The sequence below is a fragment of the Schistocerca piceifrons genome, chromosome 1 (assembly GCF_021461385.2).
Source record: "Schistocerca piceifrons isolate TAMUIC-IGC-003096 chromosome 1, iqSchPice1.1, whole genome shotgun sequence".
In the NCBI taxonomy this organism is placed as follows: domain Eukaryota; kingdom Metazoa; phylum Arthropoda; class Insecta; order Orthoptera; family Acrididae; genus Schistocerca; species Schistocerca piceifrons.
The window spans coordinates 979,756,786-979,780,042 of NC_060138.1; the positions used below are offsets into that span (position 1 = coordinate 979,756,786).

Sequence of the window (23,257 nt, forward strand, 5' to 3'; positions counted from 1 at the left end):
TACGAAAATCCGACTGGCAAGACTGTTTGGGGTTTTTGTCAATATGGCCAACTCTACAGTCTGAATTTTTTCTTACCTGTGGGAAGAGATGGTTGCTAATAGGAACTTTTATGAATTGTGAATCACCTGCCGTATTCTCTTCACCATAAGAAGAATATGAATATAAACATTTTGCCATGTATTGTTTCGTGTTTGCTGCTATCTCATTTAAATCCTGTCTGCATAATAAACTACGAAACTAGAGTGAGACAACAGCAAACGCGGAAGAATATACATATCATGTCATATTTATATTCGTATTATTTTTATGCCTAATAGTGATACAGTCAGAAATGAAGCACGGCAATTGACTAGATTTTTAAATCTAAGATGACTAATTTCTGCGCAGAGTGTAATGTACTAAAGATGCGTCTGCAAAGGCTTTCAAACGGAGAAAATTTTTTGCTAAACTCTCGTTCAGAACATCTTCTCATACACAGTCTATTATTTGGTTCTTGTTGATCATTATCAAAGAAAGCAGCAGTGTAACAACAAATAGCAGTCTCTTGCCATTGTTTCGCTAATGAGACAATTCCTCTCTCTCTCTCTCTCTCTCTCTTTTTTCCCCCATAGTAAGTGGCAGTAGCGAGCACAAAAGCAAGCCATGCCGCGAGCGGCGACAGGCCGTAAACACTCATTATCGGAATGCAACAAACAGTGCATGACACAGTACAGTAACGCATTTTCAGCTTAGAGTGACGTAAACACCTATAACAAAGAGAACGGCACTCACCAGATCAAAGCAAAATATAGCAATCGATTCAAACCAGACGAAGCACGTGAAAAAGGAAGGGTACCCGTATAAATACGGACGGAGCACCTGACGTATAGCAATGGCTACCTGGTAAAGCTAAAGTGCTAAGTTTACGACTCGAACCAAACTACTGTTGCTGTATCGTCATTCATTCGACCTAAATTGTGTCTCATATTAAAATGGACCAACTTTGTTTCGATTTGGAGGTGCGGTCTAAAACTTTTCTCTCCCCTTGAATTTCGAGTCTCAAATTTCAGGTGTGCCTTAGATTCGGGAAATCTTTTTTTCCTTGACTTCGAGTCTCATTTTTCAGGTGCGACTTAGATTCGAGTAAATACGGTAATGTTATTGCAGATAATATAAATACAGGATTGCCAAAAGTTTCCCCAAGTAAAATTCCCTGATTTCCAGACAACTTTAAGCTTTTTTCCCTGACAGATTTTGTGATCTCGAGGGTGAGTAAAGACTTAAGCTGACTTTAAATATAAGGATTTCTGTATTACTAAACATGTGAGCAAATATCTTAAGTACTAACATCAACATCTTTTGTTACAAACCGTTTTAGATGGAGAAAGCAAGCCAAATGGTATATGTATTTCATTAAGACCACTGTTGTTGTTTTATTTCAATAAAATTAAACACATTTGGTGACAAAAATATGCATTTCCTTGGAATAACAAGACAGATTTCAAATACCTTCAGTGATTTCAGAAATAACCTAACAAAAAAGTAGGGCTCTTGGAACAAGTGTGTAAGGCGAGGAAGAGTTGTGTAAACTAGCACTATAGGTGACCACCAATGAAATGTTGGTTCTACTATGTTTGTTACTGTCTGCTATTACCCACTGTGTTACGTTCATTATTTTAGAGGTATTATGTGTGCACCCGCTTAGCTGAGTGGTAACGCATTTGCCTACCATACAGCAGGCCAGGGTTGGAGATTTTCTCCACTCAGGATTGGGTGTTGTGTTGTCCTTGTCATTTCATGATCACCAACATGCAAGTCCCCCAATGCAGCATCACCTGAACGAAGACTTGCAATTCGACATCCGAACATTCTTTCTAATATATCAACTACTTTCAAAGTACCAAAATGTAACAGAATAAATAAAATGTCTATGAATCACCACACTGTGCAATGTACTTGTGGTGAGACAGTCGCAATTCCTGAAATCCGTTGCCCGGGGCCTCTAGCGTGCTGAGGAGTATTGCAGTCCTGGTGGGTCCATGGATATACCACAAAAATTTGAAGCATTATGCCACCCACAAACAGACCTGGCCTACGGACAGTGAGGTCAGTGCAGTGAGGCAGGACCAGATGGACAGGGCCCATGATTTAGTGGGAAACGATAGGCTTCAGAATGGCAAGCCCGATCAGTTAGAGATACCTGCAGAAATGGGCTGCAGTTTTGGCCCATGGTGGAAGTCCACTTGTGTGCCCAGCTTTTAATGTGTCACAGACACCTTATTGACGAAATGAGACTGTGATGATCAATCCATGCAAGAGATAACTTGCACAAATACTCTGAGAATCAATACTCCTGAGGATAGGTAACAACTCACCATCAAGATGATTGCTGAACCACAGACAGCACGTAGAAAAGATAATCACGCTCACAACTGAATTTCCTAGCACAGCCTCTGTCAGAAAACTAGAGGATGCACACTTTCACATAACAACTCAGACACAACGCATGCACACATGACTGCCACCTCCAGCTGCTGCATCAACAGTCTCAGAATCAGATACATACAAAGCACTCCTCATGCTTCCCTGCCTCTTGTTGGTAACTGCTAGGCTAGTGGCAAGAAGTGGTGGCAGCACTGACTGCAAGTTGAAGGGGAATGGTAGGAAGGCGAGAAGCAGTAAGAATGAGTAAGTATGGAAGCAGTGCACATACTCAGTTGCGCCCAGGTGTGACTGTACATGACATCTGAGTAAACAAACCATTTCATCTACTGAGACAAATTTCCATGACTTCCCTAACACGTTAGAAATTCCCTGATTTCCAGAACTTGTGGCAACCCTGAAATAGTAATCTCAGCCTTTTTGCAGATGATGCATCATCTATAATGAAGCACTATCTGAAAGAAGCTGCATAAACAGTCAGTCAGATCTTGGTAAGAAGTGGTGCAAAGATTAGCAACTTGTTTCAAGTGTTCACAAATGTAAAATTGTGCACTTCACAAAACGAAAAAAACTTAGTACCCTATGACTATAATGTCCATGAGTGACTGTTGGAATCAGCCAACTCATACAAATACTTCAGTGGAACACAGGATCAATTGTGGGTAAAGTAGGTGGTAGACTTCAGTTTATTGGTAGAATACTGGGAAAGTGCAGTCAATCTACAAAGGAGATGGACAACAAATTACTCTTGCAACCCACTCTAGAAATTGCTCAAGTGTTTGGGACCTTTACCAAATAGGACTAACGGGGGATATTGAACATATACAGAAAATGTGGGACGAATGGTCACAGGTTTATTTGGTACATGGGAGAGTGTCACAGTGATGCTGAAGAAACTGAACTGGCAGACTTGAAGATAGATGTAAACTATCCCGAGATAGTCTACTAACAAAGTTACAAGACCTGACAATAGGCCTAAATAATGATTCTATGAATATACCACCACTCCCTACATACCATGCACATAGGGATTGCGAGGACAAGGTAAGAAGAATTACAACAAGCACAGTGGCATTCAAACAATCATTCTTCCTGCATCCATTTGTGAATGGAATGGGAAGAAACCCTAATAACTAGTACACAGGATGTACCCTCTGCCATGCACTTTGCAGTGGTTTTCAGAGTAAGGTTATGGACACAGATTGACAGTACCTGAGGAGCTGCATAGCATGACGGTTTAACCTGTCCACTGTAGTCAAATGAGTAACTAATTACTTTCCCAGAATTAACAATATGACATTAAGATAATCTTCTGTCTGTGCCTGGCAGGGGCTGACAACTGAATGTCACAAACACAGGTAAAATGAAATGCAATGTCCTTGTTTTATTTGCAAAGGAGACACAAAAATGGGTGGTGGTATTATTATTATTATTATTATTATTATTATTATTGGCCACATTGGACCACTTTACTAACTCCACATTCCACTTTTCTTTGCCCCACCACCCAAAAGTTTCCAGCCCTCTGTCTTATCACTCACTTCCTATTCACATCCCCACCCTTATTGTGTGCCACTCTCTGCCAACAGACCCACTCGCCTTTCCCCTTCCCCACTCCTCTCCTTTGGTTGGTTGGTTTAAAGGCGGGAGAAGGGACCAACCTACAAGGTCATCGGTCCCTTGTTCCTAATAAAACAATGCCAAAAGTGTAAGAATAAGACAGACGAAACATATAACACAAAACAGAAAGAAAGGAAAAGCCACAAGAATGAAGGGAAGGCAACAAACACTAAAAGAAACAAATGAGGACAAGAAAAAAACAGAGAGATGCTAGAAATAGAAGAGAGTAAAACGTGAAAGCAGATCATAGTGGCTGGCCAACCACGAGAATAAAAAGGGGAAACCAGCCACTCCGCAACACATTAAAACCTCCACCCTGAAAGCACTAGGGTGGAGAACACACAGGGCAAAGGACATGCGCTAAAACCTATATAGAAGTATAAAACCCACTCTCTCAGATAAAACGTAAAACTAAAGCTGCTGTAGAGGCATTGTCGCCCAACACCAAAGGCAGGGTGCTGGGAAAGTTAAAAATCTGCCACAGAGTGGCTAAAAGTGGGCAGTCCAGCAAGAGGTGGACGACTCATTCGGGAGCCACAACGACAATGAGGTGTGTCCTCGCAATGGAGTAGGTAACCATGCATTAGCCATGTATGGTCATTGCAGAGCCGACAGAGGACAACTGATTCCCTGCGAGAGGCCTGCATGGAAGACTTCCACACATTCATAGTCTCCTTAATGACACGCAGTTTGTTGTGCGTACTGTTATGCCATTCCATTTCCCAAAGCTGGAAAACCCTGCTGTGTAAGAGAGAACCCAGATCAGCTTCGGAGATGCCTATCTCCAGAAGCGGTTTCTGCGCCGCCTGTTTGGCCAGCCTGTCGGCAAGTTCGTTGCCGGGGATTCCGACATGTCCTGGGATCCACACAAACACCACAGTGGGACTGTTCCACAACATAGATGGACTCCTGAATGGATGCTCCTCTCCTTTCCTGCTCCCCATCCCCCCCCCCCCCTCCTCCCCTTCCCTGCCCCACAGCTTCCTCCTGCTGCACCTGATGGCAGTCTTGTCACGCCTCCATATAGGCCCTGCACACCTCGCCAGGCAGAGAGAGCTCTTCTCTCCCCCCACCTGTTCCCTGCTATCCCTAACCATCCCCTCCAGATTGTTGCTTTTGTTGCACATAGCAGTTGCGTTACGGTCTGAGCTGCCGAAGTTGGTGGTCATGTCTTTGTGAGATGTGCTTGCCAGTGTGAATGTGTTCCTTTCTCAAGAAGGCTCCCGACAAAAGCTAAGTGTGGAACAGTCTTTTCATTGCGTCTGTCTGCAACTCAATTTGTCATCTTTACAGCGAGTAGCAACCTATCCTTCCTCCTGTATTGTTGATATTTTTTGGTAGCATCTGTGGCAAAACATCAACACAATGTCTGCCACCCTGTCAAGTCTGTAGTCAAACTAAATTCTTCTACAACACGTCAAACAAACTGTTTCACAAACATGTCAAGTTGACCATACACCGGCAAAAATTTGACCAATCTAGTACAAGTTGACAAACTGTTTAACCATGTACAGAGGCCTTAACAGTTGTCTCTTCTATTACTGATGATGTGAAATAACTGCAACCAGAATTGCAACTAGCTTCTGTCCATTTCCAGTAACAGTAGGCCAGACAAAATTACCGACTCCAGTTATATGCATTTCAATCTTGAAAGATATTGACACTGTTTTTGCTCCAGTTTACACACCACATGCAATTACATAAAGATTAAATTTAATAACTATAAAGAGCACCTGTAAATTATACCCTTTCAACTGCACTTGACTTCTTGGTTCTCTTCTTAGTATTTTCATAACATATTTTCAAACACTCTCAGTCATGATCTGTCCTGATGTTCTGTGAATTTAAATCAGCAGCAACCTTTTTTTTTGCCTTCATGAACTTTGACAAATATTTTTCATATGGGGAGAATTTTTTCAGTGTACTTTCCTCCATCTTTTAACACAATACTTTTGATGACAAATAGTGTTTATTGATGACTACAATCAATACCTAGGGTTGAAGCATGGTAATCATGTCAGTAACCACGCTAACTTAGATCGACACTGAACCCCCTTTGCTCCGCAGGGCAGAGTCCTCAACAGAGTTCAGTTTCTGAACTTATATCAAATTGAGCAACAATCAGTGATGTTTATACAATGAGCCCATTGTAACATTACCAGTTTGATAACAAAACTAAAGCTGGGTCTTCATCTAAGTTTGTAGAACATACACCACTGCAACCTAACCCACACCTCAGACCAGCCCGTCAGTCAACACCTATAGCTGAAAAAATATTGAAGCAAAATACAGTGTCAGTGTTCTAACTCTACATCACAAATGGACTACCAGTCCTACTTCACAAATTTTCTGCAAGAGGCACTACTGCTGCACATTGACAAGGTTACTAAGTTTTTTAAGTTTGGAATAGTACTGAAGTTTACCCTAATGACGATGTGGCAATACATAGGCCTACAATTTTATGACAGTCCGTAAGTCGAACAACGGTTAGGCAGACTGAATACATACAGATACAACAATGAGCAGTAGACGAGAAGAAGGTAAGCAGTCACAAATGTGAAGGGCACACAAATGCAAAAAAGAAGACCACAAGAGAAGGCACAATAAAAATACAACAAAAAATAATAAATGTGACTGACAAATGGAGTATCAGGCCAAGTTTCAGGTAAGGTGAATGGTGACAGCCAACCACATACCACTAATAAGTTCCAACTCACTCTGTTTTCAAGTGCTGGTATTGCAAGGTAGCAAATGGGCTGGCCTACTTAGAAATATAAGCTGTGCTTCATGTACAGAATTATACATTTATACTATTTTTTTAGACTGATTGAACACAAGTTATGTATAAAGCACTATATGGAAAAAAAAAAGGAAGAAGAAGTTGCTCACAGACAGTCTGTATAAAGTCAGGATTCTGCCACATTTTTCACCGAGAAAAAGTTATAAAATAATTCTACATTGTAGTGAGAAGTCACAATTATAATCCATGAAACACGTGAATAATTAACAGCAATTTGGGGTAAATTTATAAACAAACAAGGCACTCACCTCAGCATGTGAAACATGATGGCAATGAAGAGCATAAGTTAAAAATCATTGATTCTAGCTCACGAGATGTTCGGTAATGTGGAATGCTGGAGTGAGCTAGTACAGCAACTTTCCGTTTATTCTTCATGTCCAAACAACTTCTAGCTAAGAGCAGTTTCAAAGTGGCTTTCCAAATCCAAATGGCATAAAAGTTCCATAAAATAGTTCTAGTAAATAATACTCATGTGTGGCATTGTTCTTTATTGACAATGCTACCTTGATATAAGTCTGCAATAACTCAAGCACACATACTAATATAAGAAATATCTATAGTATATAATCGTCATTCCTGTTTCTTCATATTTATCCATGTCCAAATGTGTTTTAACACTAAGATGCCAACATCTATTTTTCATCTAATTATGCAGATGGACTACACAGAGGCTCCATCCCATTCTGAAACTGGAACAGAAAGAAATATATGTATGTATAACTTGTCCTACAAGAAACAAGCTGAAAATCTACACTAAAACAACGTCAAAATGTTAATAATTTCATGGCAGTAAGTACAGAACAATTTATTTGAATGATCTATAATTCTGAACACAAAGGTACGTAATTAATTTTCAACAGCAGCCTTCACACTATAATTGCATTAAAAGTATTTTCAACAAATAGATCAGAAGGTGGTTAAATAATGATGGCTTGGAGCAAAAAGGGACCCATAATTACCTTTCACCCTTCACTCTTTAACTAACACACTGCATGTACTGAATACTGACAGAGCAGTACTTACCAGCGCTGCCAAAACAAAAACATACTCACTCACACTCTCTCCCCACTAAATAACACAACTTTCAGAAGGATCAGAAGAGAGGATTATGTTGGAGAAGGTTAGAAAGAAGGGGCATGCCACTCTTAGACACAATGTGTGGGATCCACCTCCTTTGAGAAAGAGGGGATTTTGCAAACCATACAAACCTTCATATCCAGCATCCAGCTTTAATTTATCACAAATACTCTCTTTTCACACACATAATAAAGTCTGATAACTAATTAAGTAAGGCTCCCTATCCACAACACATACTAAATGCTTTCGAGGGGTCTTATCGCAACGAATGCACCCTTGTGGAACCTACATTACAATAAAGTTATTTCAGTACATTCTTCAACTTATTACGGTACATATCTTAAATGTGGATAAAAGGAATTAATGGCAGATTTTTACGTTCATCAACTTTTGAGTGTATATAAACAACGCCTGCAACTTTTTTTTAGTACAATATACACTACTAAAAGATCAAAACAGATACGGCTAATATGAGTCTAGCGTAACTAAAGATCTGATATTTCTTAGCCCGTTGAAACTTCAGGAAAAACGTCGGCCCATGCAAGATATGGGCGAAACAGAACTATAACAAAGTTCATCTTCAAGTACATAGCATAGGAAACATCATAGGCTCCTAACGTGATGAATTTAAGTATGGTAGTCGTCCTTTTCTGGTAATGACAAAAATGTTTTCGATTTAAACAAATACCGTCACACGACGAGCTAAGTCTCCGTATCAGTGCGTTCTAAAACAAAAACAGAAAAAGGTCTCCTGAAACCACATCCCTAATAATTCACACACAAAACACTGCATGTTTCAACACTGGCTACAAATATTGACGATTCAAAAGTGTTTGAAAATATCAGCAGATTTACCCTCTCGGCGGATGATTGCGAAATCCTTATTCACAATATATTTGTCCAACACGCGAATGTTTACGGGTTAAGTACTAAACAACTCAATATTTGTGAAGACAGTTTGGAACAAACCTGTGTGTTTTCATGGGATGATAAACCACCCCACTATGGGTCTACACACCCCACTGGAAAGTAAACATGGCTGATTGGCTGCCTTGAATTGCTACTGACCAGAGAACAATGGCGCCACTTGCAGCAATACCGCTGGCCTGAGATGTTTTCCCGCTAACGGTACGAAGTCCAGAAAACTAGAAGTATAAAGTCTATGACATTCAGTCTGAAAGTACTTACATGATTCACATTAGGATTTAAACAATGGAAAACACAAATGCCAAAGGAAACGGAATTACACATTCTGAAATACAAAATGAGCAGATGTTTTTAAAATTAAATTGTTCAAAGCTGACTTTCGATTACCCGAACGCCGATTCAAATAGCCATCAGCAGGTATCGTGGCGTCATTACAATAAACAAAGTAACAGAACCACAAGATAAAACGTACATTGCTTAGTCCACTATCACAGCCTGAAGTTGGCTACGCCACTATAGTCTGTCTGTAAACTCATGAGCGAGCAGCAGCGGTGGTGAAAGTGGCCTTTCCCGTACGATCTCTGCGACTGCTTTACAAGCACATCCAAAATCAGTTTTTCATTTTCTGTCCAGTGTCCAGTAGTGTAGCGCAGCGAGAGGGGATTCATTAAGCCGAGTTTCCACAGGCACATGCTTGCCCCCACAACTGCACTCACATGCACTAAAGTGTTTCTACACGCCTGAAGTGGAAAGGCTGTTTACGCGACTTTCAAGATGGCCACAAACGAGATTATTCGTACGGGAGTTGCGCAGCTTTTAACTGACACTGACGAAGAAAAACCGGGCCCACAGATGATGGAAATGGAAACGGGCACCTCGTACGAATCGTTTGGGATTATCAAACATGATAATAAGGGAGTTGTCTGATGAGGACTATGTTTTGCTCGAAAATTTTTTTATAATGAGTAAAATCAATTTCGAAATATTCTGAGCTATATTTCTGGTTCTGTATAAAAGTCTAATACAACAAATATGCAAGATACCTTGCCAGCTCGCATTAAGTTACGAGTACCATTGGAATATCTGGCAATGGAATCGCTGCAGTCTGAAGAGCACTATTTCTAAAATTTTACATTACCTTCAATGTATTGAAGGTAGATCAGAAAGTAAGGTTTTTGTCTCAACAAGTCAGCTCTGTTTCTATTTTCAGATCTTGTCAAGGTTCTGATAGTTCACAGATGCCATAAATATACTGTACATTTGTTTCGCCAATATGGTATCGGTACTTCATTTTGTAACCAAACTTTGTAATACTGTGCAGAACAGTCATTACTCATTGATAGAGCCCACGTGAACGCTGTTATATTCAGACAGAATTTTACTGAGGGGCAACAGTAGTTTTAAATGTCTAAAACTACAAATAAATTTCTATTTCAAGGTAATATTTGAACTCAAAGATTCGACAAAAAAATTATCATCATTATACTGAAATAAAAAAGTACCTTTGTAGCACTGGCTGTTCTGTAGTAATATGAACTTCAGCAAGTTACCACTCACAGTTTCAATATTTTTCAAACCATTTCGTCACTTCAAAATATGGTGTCTTACTCTACCACAAATAAGTGATTATAAAGAGTTTCTGAATGCTAAAGTGATATTCCAATCGCACCATTTAAGAACATTTTGCCACTTTAGAAAGTACTTATATACTTGGTTGCAACCTAACCTTTTTACTTTGGCAGGGCAGTAACTTTGCGTATGCATAACTAAACAATCATAGATCTGCACTGTCAAATGAACCAGAACAGGTGCCCCCCCCCCCCCCCTCCCTACTAGTGGAAGCTGCTGAAGCTTGCAAGCGATGGTGGAGGAAGTGACATTGTGTAAGAAAGTAGAATACCTATGAACTTCTGCAGAAGTTGGCATGACAGTGTACAAGTTAAGTGTTTCTAGATATAAGTCGACTTATTTGAGTCCTCATGAGGGTGTACACTTGTAAGAAATTCATGTCTTTGGAAACCCAGCTTATTCTGTTTGTGTGATTATAGTTAACCAGTGACATATAGTCCAATTAATATATTTTGTAATATATTTAGTTATTCAGAAGTGATGGATAAGTGTACTACACCACATGAAAATGTGCACAACACAAAGAAGAGGTACTTCTGGAGTAAAGTGCGTTCAGGTGCCCCTAAAGTAATTACAGCTTTTATTAAAGAGTTGTCACAAAAAGAACTCAGGGCGAATATTGCCTAACCCAAGTAAAGGGTTGCAATTTATACAAAAGTCGACCTTGTCACGATAGCATCCATCGGAATGGAATGATAAAATAAACCATTGGGTTTAGTAGCATTGCCAAGAAAGAGCACTAAGAATTTTGGAAAGAAATGCATTTTTGTTAACAGCTTCCCAAAATCGGTAATTCGACAAGTGCTGGGGGACTTTCACATAGACGAAAACACAGTGCCTGAATTACGAAAATTAGTTATTGCTACAAGACACTGTGAAATGGTATTTACTGTAAGGTGACCTGTATGTAAAAGAAACATTCCGGTAAATAGAACTGATGTAACCGACAGCCAATGCAAATACTTGACACAAGTAAGGACATTAAGAGACCAAAGTGGTAAGTTCTTTTATATCGATGAAACTTGGGTGGACAACACATAATGTTACTCTTACAAAATGTTGGCAGGGTCGTGGTGCTGACGCCAACATGGGCAATGCAAGTAAAAGCAACAATGGTGAATACTGGACACAATACTGAGATTATTTTTTAGTCTACATCAATGAGTCCGCCCCGATAACTGAGTGATCAGCATGATAGATTGCCATCCCATGGGCCTGGATTCGATTCCTGGCTAGGTCAGTGATTTTCTCCGCTCAGGGACTGGGTGTTGTGTTGTCTTCATCATCATTTCATCCCCATCCAGCGCGCAGGTCTCCCAATGTGGCGTCAAATGTAATAAGACTTGTACCAAGGGGGCCAGACCTGACTCGCAAGGCGCCCCTCGACCAATGACGCCAAACGCTCATTACATCAATGTTATCCTCATAAAAATATTTCCATAACATGTTATAGATTTATCCAAGTGTTTTCCCAATTCCTGGAACACTTCTAGAACACTGCATTTGCGATAGTTTTTAGATTCAGAAGTAAATTCTTTATTAACCATTGAACTTTTGTACATGCAATAGACATCATCAGTACATTTACTTATTAATATTACAAAATATTTACATTGTTATATTTGACATTCTAGAAATACTTCTAAAGAATAAAATGGGTTAGCTAACAAGAAGCTGCGCAGTTTTTCTTTATATTATGTGACTGGCATGCTTATGACATGTCTACACAGTTCATGTTGTTTGCATGTAGGTATGACTATTATTTGTTCTGCCAGTCTGTTTTGTGGTATGGGCTTAACAGTACTGGTTCTTATTTTATAGTCATTTCTTTGATTTGTTATACTAAAATTTGGTAGTTCAGTGGGTATGTTACCAACACTGGCTATTACTGAGATCAGTGACGATGGTATGTAGTTTGCAGGTTCCGACTTGATTCTCTTGATGGTAGTCATGTTGGATAATATGAGAGGATCAGGAAAAACACTTCCTGTATAACACAAGCTTATAAAATATATTAGTGGAACTATAATGTAATATATTACTTTTTCAGCGGGTTCTTTGACATATTAAAAGTATCTGTATTATATGAATTTTCCATGTCTTTGAAAATTTCAAGAACATTCAATTGGTTTATCTTGCTAAAGTTGCTTAATGAAGGTCCACTCTGATCATGATGTAGGTTTGTGTTCTTAAGAAAATCTGTATATGTTTCATTAGATTCTCTTTGATTTTGATTTCTTTTGACAGCTTACAAGATATTGGTTGAATGTGTCTGCTGGTATCAGAACTGGACTATCACGAGTTCCTGACTACACCCTTAATATTATCAATTACTGACCAGGCTGCTTTGCTGTTTTTTACTACTTTTTTATTAAATTAGTGTTGCATGTTTCTTTAGCCAGCTGTAACTCTTTCTTGTAGAGTTTCTAGGTAATTTTTTGCAGATCCTTAATTTCAAAAGAATTATTAACTTTGCTTAAGCCCTTTAACTGCAGTAGTTAATTCTTTAGAGTCTCCAAGTCTTGGGCATACCATGGTTTCGTCTTTCTAGTTATGTGTTTTATGTTTGGAACATGATGAGCATTTAATATACTAATAAGAAACTGGAAGATTTCATAAACAAGTTGGGAACTGGAACCACATCTCAGAAATAATTTGTCCTAATCTCTAATGCCAATTAGTTTCCTCAGCGATCTAATTTATATGTCATATATATTTGTAAAAGACCTGCACTTTAAATTTTTCCTTATTTAAGGGAACAAAAAGTCACATGAGGCAAATATGGAGGCAAGAATATTAGTACAGTATTGTTTTCGGCCAAAAAATCATGAACATGCAACGAAGTGTAACTAGGTGCATTGTTGTTATGCAGAAACTATGAACTGTTATCGCACAACTCCGAACTTCTTTTGGAATGCTTCATGGAAACCATATTGAACTTGTAAGAAGTACTCCTTATTCATCGTTTCACCTTGTGGCAAGAAGTCATGGTGTACTACACTATTAAATTCGAAGAACATTGTGGGAAGCATAACATTCGCATTTTGTCACTTCTAATGAGAATTTATTGGCCTAGTAATCCTGAGTGCTATCAGGCGATCACTGAGATGATTGAGCCTTAGTTTCAAAATCGTATCTGTTAATTCATGTTTCATCCCCTATAATGCCCCAATTTGTTACTTTCACCTTCTAAACACTTACATCAGATGGAAACTCTTGTTTTACTCATAGCAGACCCACCAAAAGCAATATTTAACATTTCTAAAACTTCAATGCACTTTGTTCCATTCTTATAGGAAAATTTAATACAAATGCTCTCACCCATTTTCATTCACAATAACTAACCGCCGAAATTTCTGAAAAACCTGCAACCGTTTTAAGAACTGACAACAAACTAAATATCTGATATGCCTCACATTATACAAATACTTTTTTTTCATTTGTTGATCATCCATTTTATCTTATACAATTACATAGGACTTTTCATATGTTGATATAAAAAACTGTATACAAATCATACATATAATTAAGTACATAAACGGAAACAAATCATACAGATACAGATAAAAATCATACAGAGAATCAAATACATTAAACAAACAAATTCTAAGATTACACTATATCCAATGACACGTGCATATGTTTAACTTAAGTTATGGATGTTCTCAAATTCATTAAATTCAGTTACTCATCAACACTGTAAAATCTTTCACTCAGAGCATCGTCTTAAGCTTATTTTTAAAAACGTGTAGCTTTGATATCTGTTTAACTCTTAGGGGTTGGTAACTGAGAAGAATTTTGGGATGATACATTGCCGCTTTTTGATACAGGGCTTTCTTATGTGTTGCTCTATGGGTGTCAGTTCTGTGTCTAGTTTCACAGTTAAAAGAAAAGAGCTGGGGATGGGATTTCAAAAAGGATATACTTTCATAGATACAGGATGTTTCAAAAATGACCGGTATATTTGAAACGGCAATAAAAACTAAACGAGCAGCGATAGAAATACACCGTTTGTTGCAATATGCTTGGGACAACAGTACATTTTCAGGCAGACAAACTTTCGAAATTACAGTAGTTACAATTTTCAACAACAAATGGCGCTGCGGTCTGGGAAACTCTATAGTAAGATATTTTCTACATATCCACCATGCGTAGCAATAATATGGCGTACTCTCTGAATGAAATTACCCGAAACCTTTGACAACGTGTCTGGCGGAATGGCTTCACATGCAGATGAGATGTACTGCTTCAGCTGTTCAATTGTTTCTGGATTCTGGCGGTACACCTGGTCTTTCAAGTGTCCCCACAGAAAGAAGTCACAGGGGTTCATGTCTGGCGAATAGGGAGGCCAATCCACGCCGCCTCCTGTATGTTTCGGATAGCCCAAAGCAATCACACGATCATCGAAATATTCATTCAGGAAATTAAAGACGTCGGCGGTGCGATGCGGCCGGGCACCATCTTGCATAAACCACGAGGTGTTCGCAGTGTCGTCTAAGGCAGTTTGTACCGCCACAAATTCACGAAGAATGTCCAGATAGCGTGATGCAGTAATCGTTTCGGATCTGAAAAATGGGCCAATGATTCCTTTGGAAGAAATGGCGGCCCAGACTAGTACTTCTTGAGGATGCAGGGACGATGGGACTGCAACATGGGCCTTTCCAGTTCCCCATATGCGCCAGTTCTGTTTATTGACGAAGCCGTCCAGGTAAAAATAAGCTTCGTTAGTAATGCTGCCCACATGCATATCGCCGTCATCAATCCTGTGCACTATATCGTTAGCAAATGTCTCTCGTGCAGCAATGGTAGCGGCGCTGAGGGGTTGCCGCGTTTGAATTTTGTGTGGATAGAGGTGTAAACTCTGGCGCATGAGACAATACGTGGACGTTCACGTCATTTGGACCACAGCTGCAACACGGCGAACGGAAACCCGAGGCCGCTGTTGGATCACCTGCTGCACTAGCTGCGCGTTGCCCTCTGTGGTTGCCGTATGCGGTCGCCCTACCTTTCCAGCACGTTCATCCGTCACGTTCCCAGTCCGTTGAAATTTTTCAAACAGATCCTTTATTGTATCGCTTTTCGGTCCTTTGGTTACATTAAACCTCCGTTGAAAACTTCGTCTTGTTGCAACAACACTGTGTTCTAGGCGGTGGAATTCCAACACCAGAAAAATCCTCTGTTCTAAGGAATAAACCATGTTGTCTACAGCACACTTGCACGTTGTGAACAGCACACGCTTACAGCAGAAAGACGACGTACAGAATGGCGCACCCACAGACTGCGTTGTCTTCTATATCTTTCACATTACTTGCAGCGCCATCTCTTGTTGAAAATTGTAACTACTGTAATTTCGAAAGTTTGTCCGCCTGAAAATGTACTGTTGTCCCAAGCATATTGCAACAAATGGTGTATTTCTATCGCTACTCGTTTAGTTTTTATTGCCGTTTCAAATATACCGGTCATTTTTGAAACACCCTGTATATGTAGATGTTGTAGTCATAACTTTCAGTTCTTTGACTATTTCCTCACAGAACTCCCTAGACTATACATGAATGCATAAGAGGTACTCATACTTGCAGGGATTTTGGAGTATTATTGATACATAACAACGTTTACTTAATTTTTTATTCATCCATTCCATATGTTTATTACATTCAAGATGCTCATCTAACCAAATTCCTGAAAATTTAGGACTTGAAGTTTGTAGTATTTTCTGTTCACCTAACTTCACTATTATTTTCGAGATTACTTTATTTGATGTATCCCTGTAATTCATCCATAACATTTTCTTTTCATTAACAAATACTGTTTTCTCTAAACCATTTAATTACTTCTTCATTTGTTATTTCTATTTTTTGTGTAAGATTTCTGAGATTTAAGAACGAGACTAGTATTGCCTGCAAACAGTACAGGATGAGCTTGTGCTAAATAACTTGGTAAGTCATTTATGAATATCAAGAAGTACAGGGGTCCCAACACTGATCCTTGGGGTACTCATGAGTAACTTTCTCATATTCAGAAATGTGGGGTTTACCTTCATGAACTGTTTCCAGTTAACGGTATCTAACAGATAAGTATGATTTAAACTACATGTGGCAGTGCCACAGACTCTGTCACAGTAAAGTTCTTCAAGCAAACAAAATTTTGTGATCAGTAACATGCCTTAGACAAGTCTAAAAACAATCCACAGATTATCTGGATATGCTCAATGGAATTTTCAAGTTTTAGGAAATTATATATAGTAGTTCAGACTATCTATTTTTTTCTAAAATCATTTCCTTCACTGGCAAATATTCCACATGTGTTCAAAAGAGGGGATAGTCTTTTTTTGTATATTATTCTTTCAAAAATTTTTGAGAAACAAGACAACTTTGTTAAAGGTCTGTTGTTTTTTATAGCGTGAGGATCAGTGTTTTTATATAATGATTTTGTTATTGATAGCTTATGTTCTCTAGGGAAAATACCAGTGCTGAAGGAAGTGTTAATTATATCAACAGCCAGAGAAACAATATACTTGCTATGTAATTATTTTATCAGGAATGCTGTCTGTACCATAGCAAAATTTATTTTTTACTTTGCTGGTTGCATTCTGTATCTTTTGTGCTCTTAAAAGGTACAAAAAATAATTTTGGGATTTACAGAGATGTTAGAATTAGCTTTCATATCACTTTGGTTTTTAATAAGATTTTCTACTAAACTTGTATTGTGCCTACTAAATATAGTGTCTACTAAATATAGTGGCAATTTGGAAAGGATCCTTTATGGTTTTGCACTTGCTTTTAAGAACAATGTTCATGTTTTTTGCTTTACTTCTGTATAAGTTTGTATTTATCACATTCAAACCTGATATCGTTTCTTTCTCCCCATGTTTCTGTTGATGTATGTATCATTGCTTTTTTTGCTACTATAATGACTTTCTTTTATACTTCTCTGTAACAGTTTACACACTATTTTAGAGTTGGATTTTGCCTAGCTAATTTAATTAACAGTCTAAGTTGTTCTCCAAGTGTTAGTTCTGGCTTTTACTGTAATTTTTTTTGAAAGGGAATACAATTTCAGAGTCATGTTTGTAACAAAGAAAAAAATGACAAACTTAATATCTGATTTGTCATATTTACCCAAATTGAAGTTTGTATTTTTTTTAACAATGAATTAAAAATCCTAATGTTCTCATTTATACATTTCTATGAAAGTGTTTCTCACTTTTATTAGAATTTGTGCTGAGTGCATTATTTACCTTAAATTTTATTGCTTCATGATCTGAGAATCCAGTGTCAATCACTTCTACATTATGATCACATTTCTGCAAGCCAAAAACATTTGATCAGTTGTAGTTTTAGTGGTCCTTCCAAGTCTAGAGTATTCATGGATAGTGGGTGATACATTGTGTGAATATTACAAATTATTCACTTTAGGTACATTTTGACAGGTTATTTTAAAGTTTACATTTAAATCTCCATCTACAATAACATTTTATTTGTAGTTTCTTGATTAACTGAAGAGTCTTTCTACACTGTCCAAAAATACCATAAAGTTGCCTGATGGGGATCAGTATATGCACAAAATGGTTATTTTTGGTTCTTTAAGTGTGCAAACTCAATATTCGAACACCTTTCCAATGTTATTATCTTACTGAACTCAATTTCTCTGCATTCACTTCCTTGCTGAACATGTATGTATGTTCCTCCATCTATAAAAGTCTCTCTATAGAAGCTACTAATAATTTCAAATTCTGTTATTTCAACAGTACAAACTTGGTTTCCCTTTAATCAATGTTCACTTACACATAAATGATATATCCTTCAAATGGTCAAGCAAAAGTACTTCCATTGCAGCAGTTGTAATAGTTACGCCCTGAACATTCTGGTAAAAAATTACTAGTGATTTATGGTCCTTGGGAACTGTCACACTACTCACTTCAACGTTGGTTGCTGCTTTTCTTCAATAAAAAAATCCTTGTAGTAGCCTGGTGGTGACATTCTTCTTTTGTTTGATGGGTGTGTGGTTTTTACTGCTTCATGTGATTTAGTTGATACTGTCGTTGTTAGCGTCAGTGGAGTAAGATCTGAAGATGGTGATTGCTGTGCAGTGGAGCATGCTTTTGACTCTGAAGTAGGATGTGAGACAGTACTTGGGTCATTTTTCTTTTCAGACCTGTTTACCAACACAAAGACAAAACAGTTGTGTAAATTGCACTAATAAAAACACAAAATTACGAAGTACCCATTGCTTTTGAACACTCTTGTTGTAGCAAGAATTGTTGCATTCCAACACTCCCTGTCAAAAAACTTCTACCTCTTAGCAGAAATTCAGAGTAAGAATAAGTCTCAGATTCTGCAGTTTAATTGCACTATATTATGTTCAAAATCCTGTTGGAATATATACATCCATCTGTTTAGGAGACGATAGTAGTCCCACATACATTCAGATGAACAGGCGTTCGGTTCTATGTTGGTAATAGATAAAGGAACACTGACATGTGACTTCTGCTCCCACATTAATGTTATTGATACTATAATGTTGAATTTCTGAAGAGAGCAATCGTCTTCTGTATTCCAGTACTGTTAATGCTGTATTGATGTATCTCCACACTGTGTCTCCACTATTATAAATCATGCATCGTAGAAGGGTTGCTACTATGTTGTGAAACGGCATGTAGAAGCACCTTGTGACATAGATGGGTGGGCAAAGTTGAGACTTACTCTCTCGTTCATGAGTTTACCGACAGATTACACAAAGCAATGCAAGAGAGGTTATGATATATCATTCGCAATGAAAAAAATTGAGATGTGCTACCAGAATGAAGAAACTAACGATGATAAGTTCATTAAAAGGCAAAGCAAAATTCATGACGGATGTTCTTCACAAAATGTTTGATGGTAAATGGCTGAGAAGTGAAAGATTAGGAAAAGAACCATCCAAACACTTCAAAAATTTACTAGGCGATACACACATACGTCAAACGTTACTTGGAACATAATGTACTGTCATTTTTGCTCTAAGAGCCACCAAAATAACTGTATTTTTGAAACTTCCTGGCAGATTAAAACTGTATGCCCGACCGAGACTCGAACTCAGGAACTTTGCCTTTTGCGGGTAAGTGCTCTACCAACTGAGCTACCCAAGCTTGACTCATGCCCAGTCCTCACAACATTAGTTCTGCCAGGATCTTGCCTTCTACCTCCAAAACTTTACAGAAGCTCTTCTGCGAACCTGGAAACTGTATTTTTGTCCTTCAATAGAGCTGAAAGTTACGCTGTGATAAAAGATTATTTTCCAACATACGTTCTTGTCTAGGCAAAGGTAGGCTTTTTATTTCTCTGTACATTGCAAAACGTAAATCAATTCTCGATTTCAGATGCCTGGCCTCTTTTGTGGAAGAACACTTAATAAACCTGTTCTAAACAAGCCACTACCTTGTACTTTTCGACTACTCATGGCAAGTGAGTCTACTGTAGTGCCTTTGGCGGTTTATTTACATAACGAGTCTTGACTGTCATCAGCGGCCATTTTCGTTTACACATCAGCACTAAAATTGCTTGTGTTATGAGAGTTGCCTGTGGTGAAGTCTTGCATTGACCAGTTATTTATATTGGCATGTTGCTAGTACAGACATATACGTATATAAATTACACATATTTACAGACAACAACTGAATAGTGAAAATGAGGCTGTGAGGGACCATCTTTTTTCACAAAAAAATCGAAATATAGTAACAGAATGTAGAAATAAGCAATGGTTAGTAGGGATTATTAATGACCAATGCGGAATTCATAGTGAATGTTCTTGACAAAGGTCAAATGGTAAACTCTCCACACTTTTGAGAAATGAGAGGATGAAAACATTTGGTCCAAACATTTCAAAACATCTACATTAATCTGCTCAAGAAAATATATACTTGCAAAAACTTCAAATAACTCAGTAAATAGCGACTTCTTCTTTGTATCTTGTTTTTCTGCTAAGTGTGAAATAGCATTTAAAATTACTTTTCTCATCAAATAATTCTGGCTTTTTCACTGTTGATATAATGTTCATTTAACACTCTTATCTATTTACGTTTTTTTATTTATGCATCATGTAGGGTTTTTCTTTGTCCTGGCACTGTAAAACATAAATACCTTTTTGCTTTCAGATATTTCGTTTCTCTGGGCAGGAGGACAATAGTATGACAAGTACCAGGACATTGTGCAACCTTTTCAGTGTATGGTAAAAGCAAAGCAAGCAATATAATAATAATTAAGGACACAATACTACGAAATCCTTTTCTAAAATAAGAAGGAGCTTGGCGAGAATAGGTTAACTTATGATGTCAGCAGACGTCGACACAATCCCCTGTTTCTGCATGTGTGCGGTCTGTAGCTTAGTCAAGATTTTAGGACGACACATTCATCACAGTCAGTTGATCAGTGACATTACTGATTCACTGACCGTGTGACTGGTTGCTGATTTACATGTAGGCACAGATGCACATCCATGATGAGTAGTCGATTTTCCCCCAAAGTCATTCATGTAAAACGAACTTTATAGGAAGAATATTCAAGCTGTCATAGAACATCTGCATCTATGTTTGAGAAAGGAAGATTATTGTTTAATGTCCTGTCGACAATGAAGTCATTAGAGATCCAGCACAAACTCGGATTGTATCAAGGATGGGGAAGGAAATCGGTTGTGTGCTTTCGAAGGAACCGTTTTGGGATTTGCATCACGCGATTTAGGGAAATCATGGAAAACCTAATTCAGGATCGTTGTACGTGAATCTAAAACGCCATCCTCCCGAATTCAAATCCAGTGTGCCAGCCCCTGTGCTACCTTGTTCTGAATCTACAGCTGAGAAATCAGTGTAAAGTGCTTAGCAGTGTGTACTTATTTTGTACCAGTTATTAGAACATCTTCCTGTTCTACTCACATGTGGTTCACAGGAACAATGTTTGCTTAAACACTATGAGGTGATACATAGGGGCTGTAGCACATTCCTAAATTCCTCACTGCTGTGGCTGTGGGTAAGCCATGTCTCCGCAATATCCTTTCTTTCAGGAGTGCTATTTCTGCAAGGTTCGCAGGAGAGCTTCTGTAAAGTTTGGAAGGTAGCAGGCGAGGTACTGGCGGAAGTAAAGCTCTGAGGACGGGGCGTGAGTCGTGCTTGGGTAGCTCAGTTGGTAGAGCACTTGCCCGCGAAAGGCAAAGGTCCCGAGTTCGAGTCTCGGTCCGGCACACAGTTTTAATCTGCCAGGAAGTTTCATATCAGCGCACACTCTGCTGCAGAGTGAAAATCTCATTCTGAATAACAAAATGGTTTCCAACTCTATATGATAATATGTGTGTTAACAAGTGTTGGTTTACTACTAAGTTATTTGCTTTTTGTAAGTCACGGAATGTTGCATGTAACTGATTTCATTAATACTTGGCTTTCAGGATGTGATGTGAGAAAAACGAAAGTTATGTTCCTCATGTTCGATCTTTTTCGTTTTCAAACTGGTAGGTGTAGAAGAGAACAGTCTCTTTGGGAGATCTCATTATATATGAGGCCAGAATGTATTCTGGGGTACTATAACAGATGGACATCCATTTACATTGGATATACACTCCTGGAAATGGAAAAAAGAACACATTGACACCGGTGTGTCAGACCCACCATACTTGCTCCGGACACTGCGAGAGGGCTGTACAAGCAATGATCACACGCACGGCACAGCGGACACACCAGGAACCGCGGTGTTGGCCGTCGAATGGCGCTAGCTGCGCAGCATTTGTGCACCGCCGCCGTCAGTGTCAGCCAGTTTGCCGTGGCATACGGAGCTTCATCGCAGTCTTTAACACTGGTAGCATGCCGCGACGGCGTGGACGTGAACCGTATGTGCAGTTGACGGACTTTGAGCGAGGGCGTATAGTGGGCATGCGGGAGGCCGGGTGGACGTACCGTCGAATTGCTCAACACGTGGGGCGTGAGGTCTCCACAGTACATCGATGTTGTCGCCAGTGGTCGGCGGAAGGTGCACGTGCCCATCGACCTGGGACCGGACCGCAGCGACGCACGGATGCACGCCAAGACCGTAGGATCCTACGCAGTGCCGTAGGGGACTGCACCGCCACTTCCCAGCAAATTAGGGACACTGTTGCTCCTGGGGTATCGGCGAGGACCATTCGCAACCGTCTCCATGAAGCTGGGCTACGGTCCCGCACACCGTTAGGCCGTCTTCCGCTCACGCCCCAACATCGTGCAGCCCGCCTCCAGTGGTGTCGCGACAGGCGTGAATGGAGGGACGAATGGAGACATGTCGTCTTCAGCGATGAGAGTCGCTTCTGCCTTGGTGCCAATGATGGTCGTATGTGTGTTTGGCGCCATGCAGGTGAGCGCCACCATCAGGACTGCATACGACCGAGGCTGGAGAATATTTAGTGTTTTGTGAACACAAAATGGGACTTAGTTTTTGAATGTCTTTGAGGACTAGTTAGCTTTTGGGGATTCTGCTTTTAAATAAGGTTTTATTTCTGTCTATAACTGTTAATTGTAGGACTGTCCTTCCATATATATCTGATTATGTGGTTGACCGAACCAACAGTTACTCACCACAATCCTCTGGTGTCATCCACATCAGTTTCTGACATTAGAATAAAACTCTTTTTATTTATTATTTATTTGTCCTTTGTATTTAATATACCTGATTATTTTATTAATTCGCAATTCTAGCCAATGCATAGACAATTTGCCTGTAGGATCACAGAAGCAAATTATCATTTGCAACGAGTTTAGCTGCTAAATATGAAAAAAGATATGTGTGCCT

General features: G+C 39.0%; 1 protein-coding gene across 2 annotated transcripts in view; it reads right to left on the reverse strand.

Moving 5' to 3' along the window:
* Positions 1-9,021, reverse strand: part of LOC124775955 — a 93,660-nt gene extending 84,639 nt beyond the window's left edge. For both annotated transcript variants that reach the window (XM_047250899.1, XM_047250833.1), the window contains exons 1-2: positions 8,889-9,021; positions 7,091-7,531 (exon numbers count right to left, since the gene is read on the reverse strand). The gene's annotated coding sequence lies outside the window, so the exon portion shown is untranslated. The remainder of the gene's footprint in view (positions 1-7,090; positions 7,532-8,888) is intronic.
* Between the last annotated feature and the right edge of the window lie 14,236 nt (positions 9,022-23,257).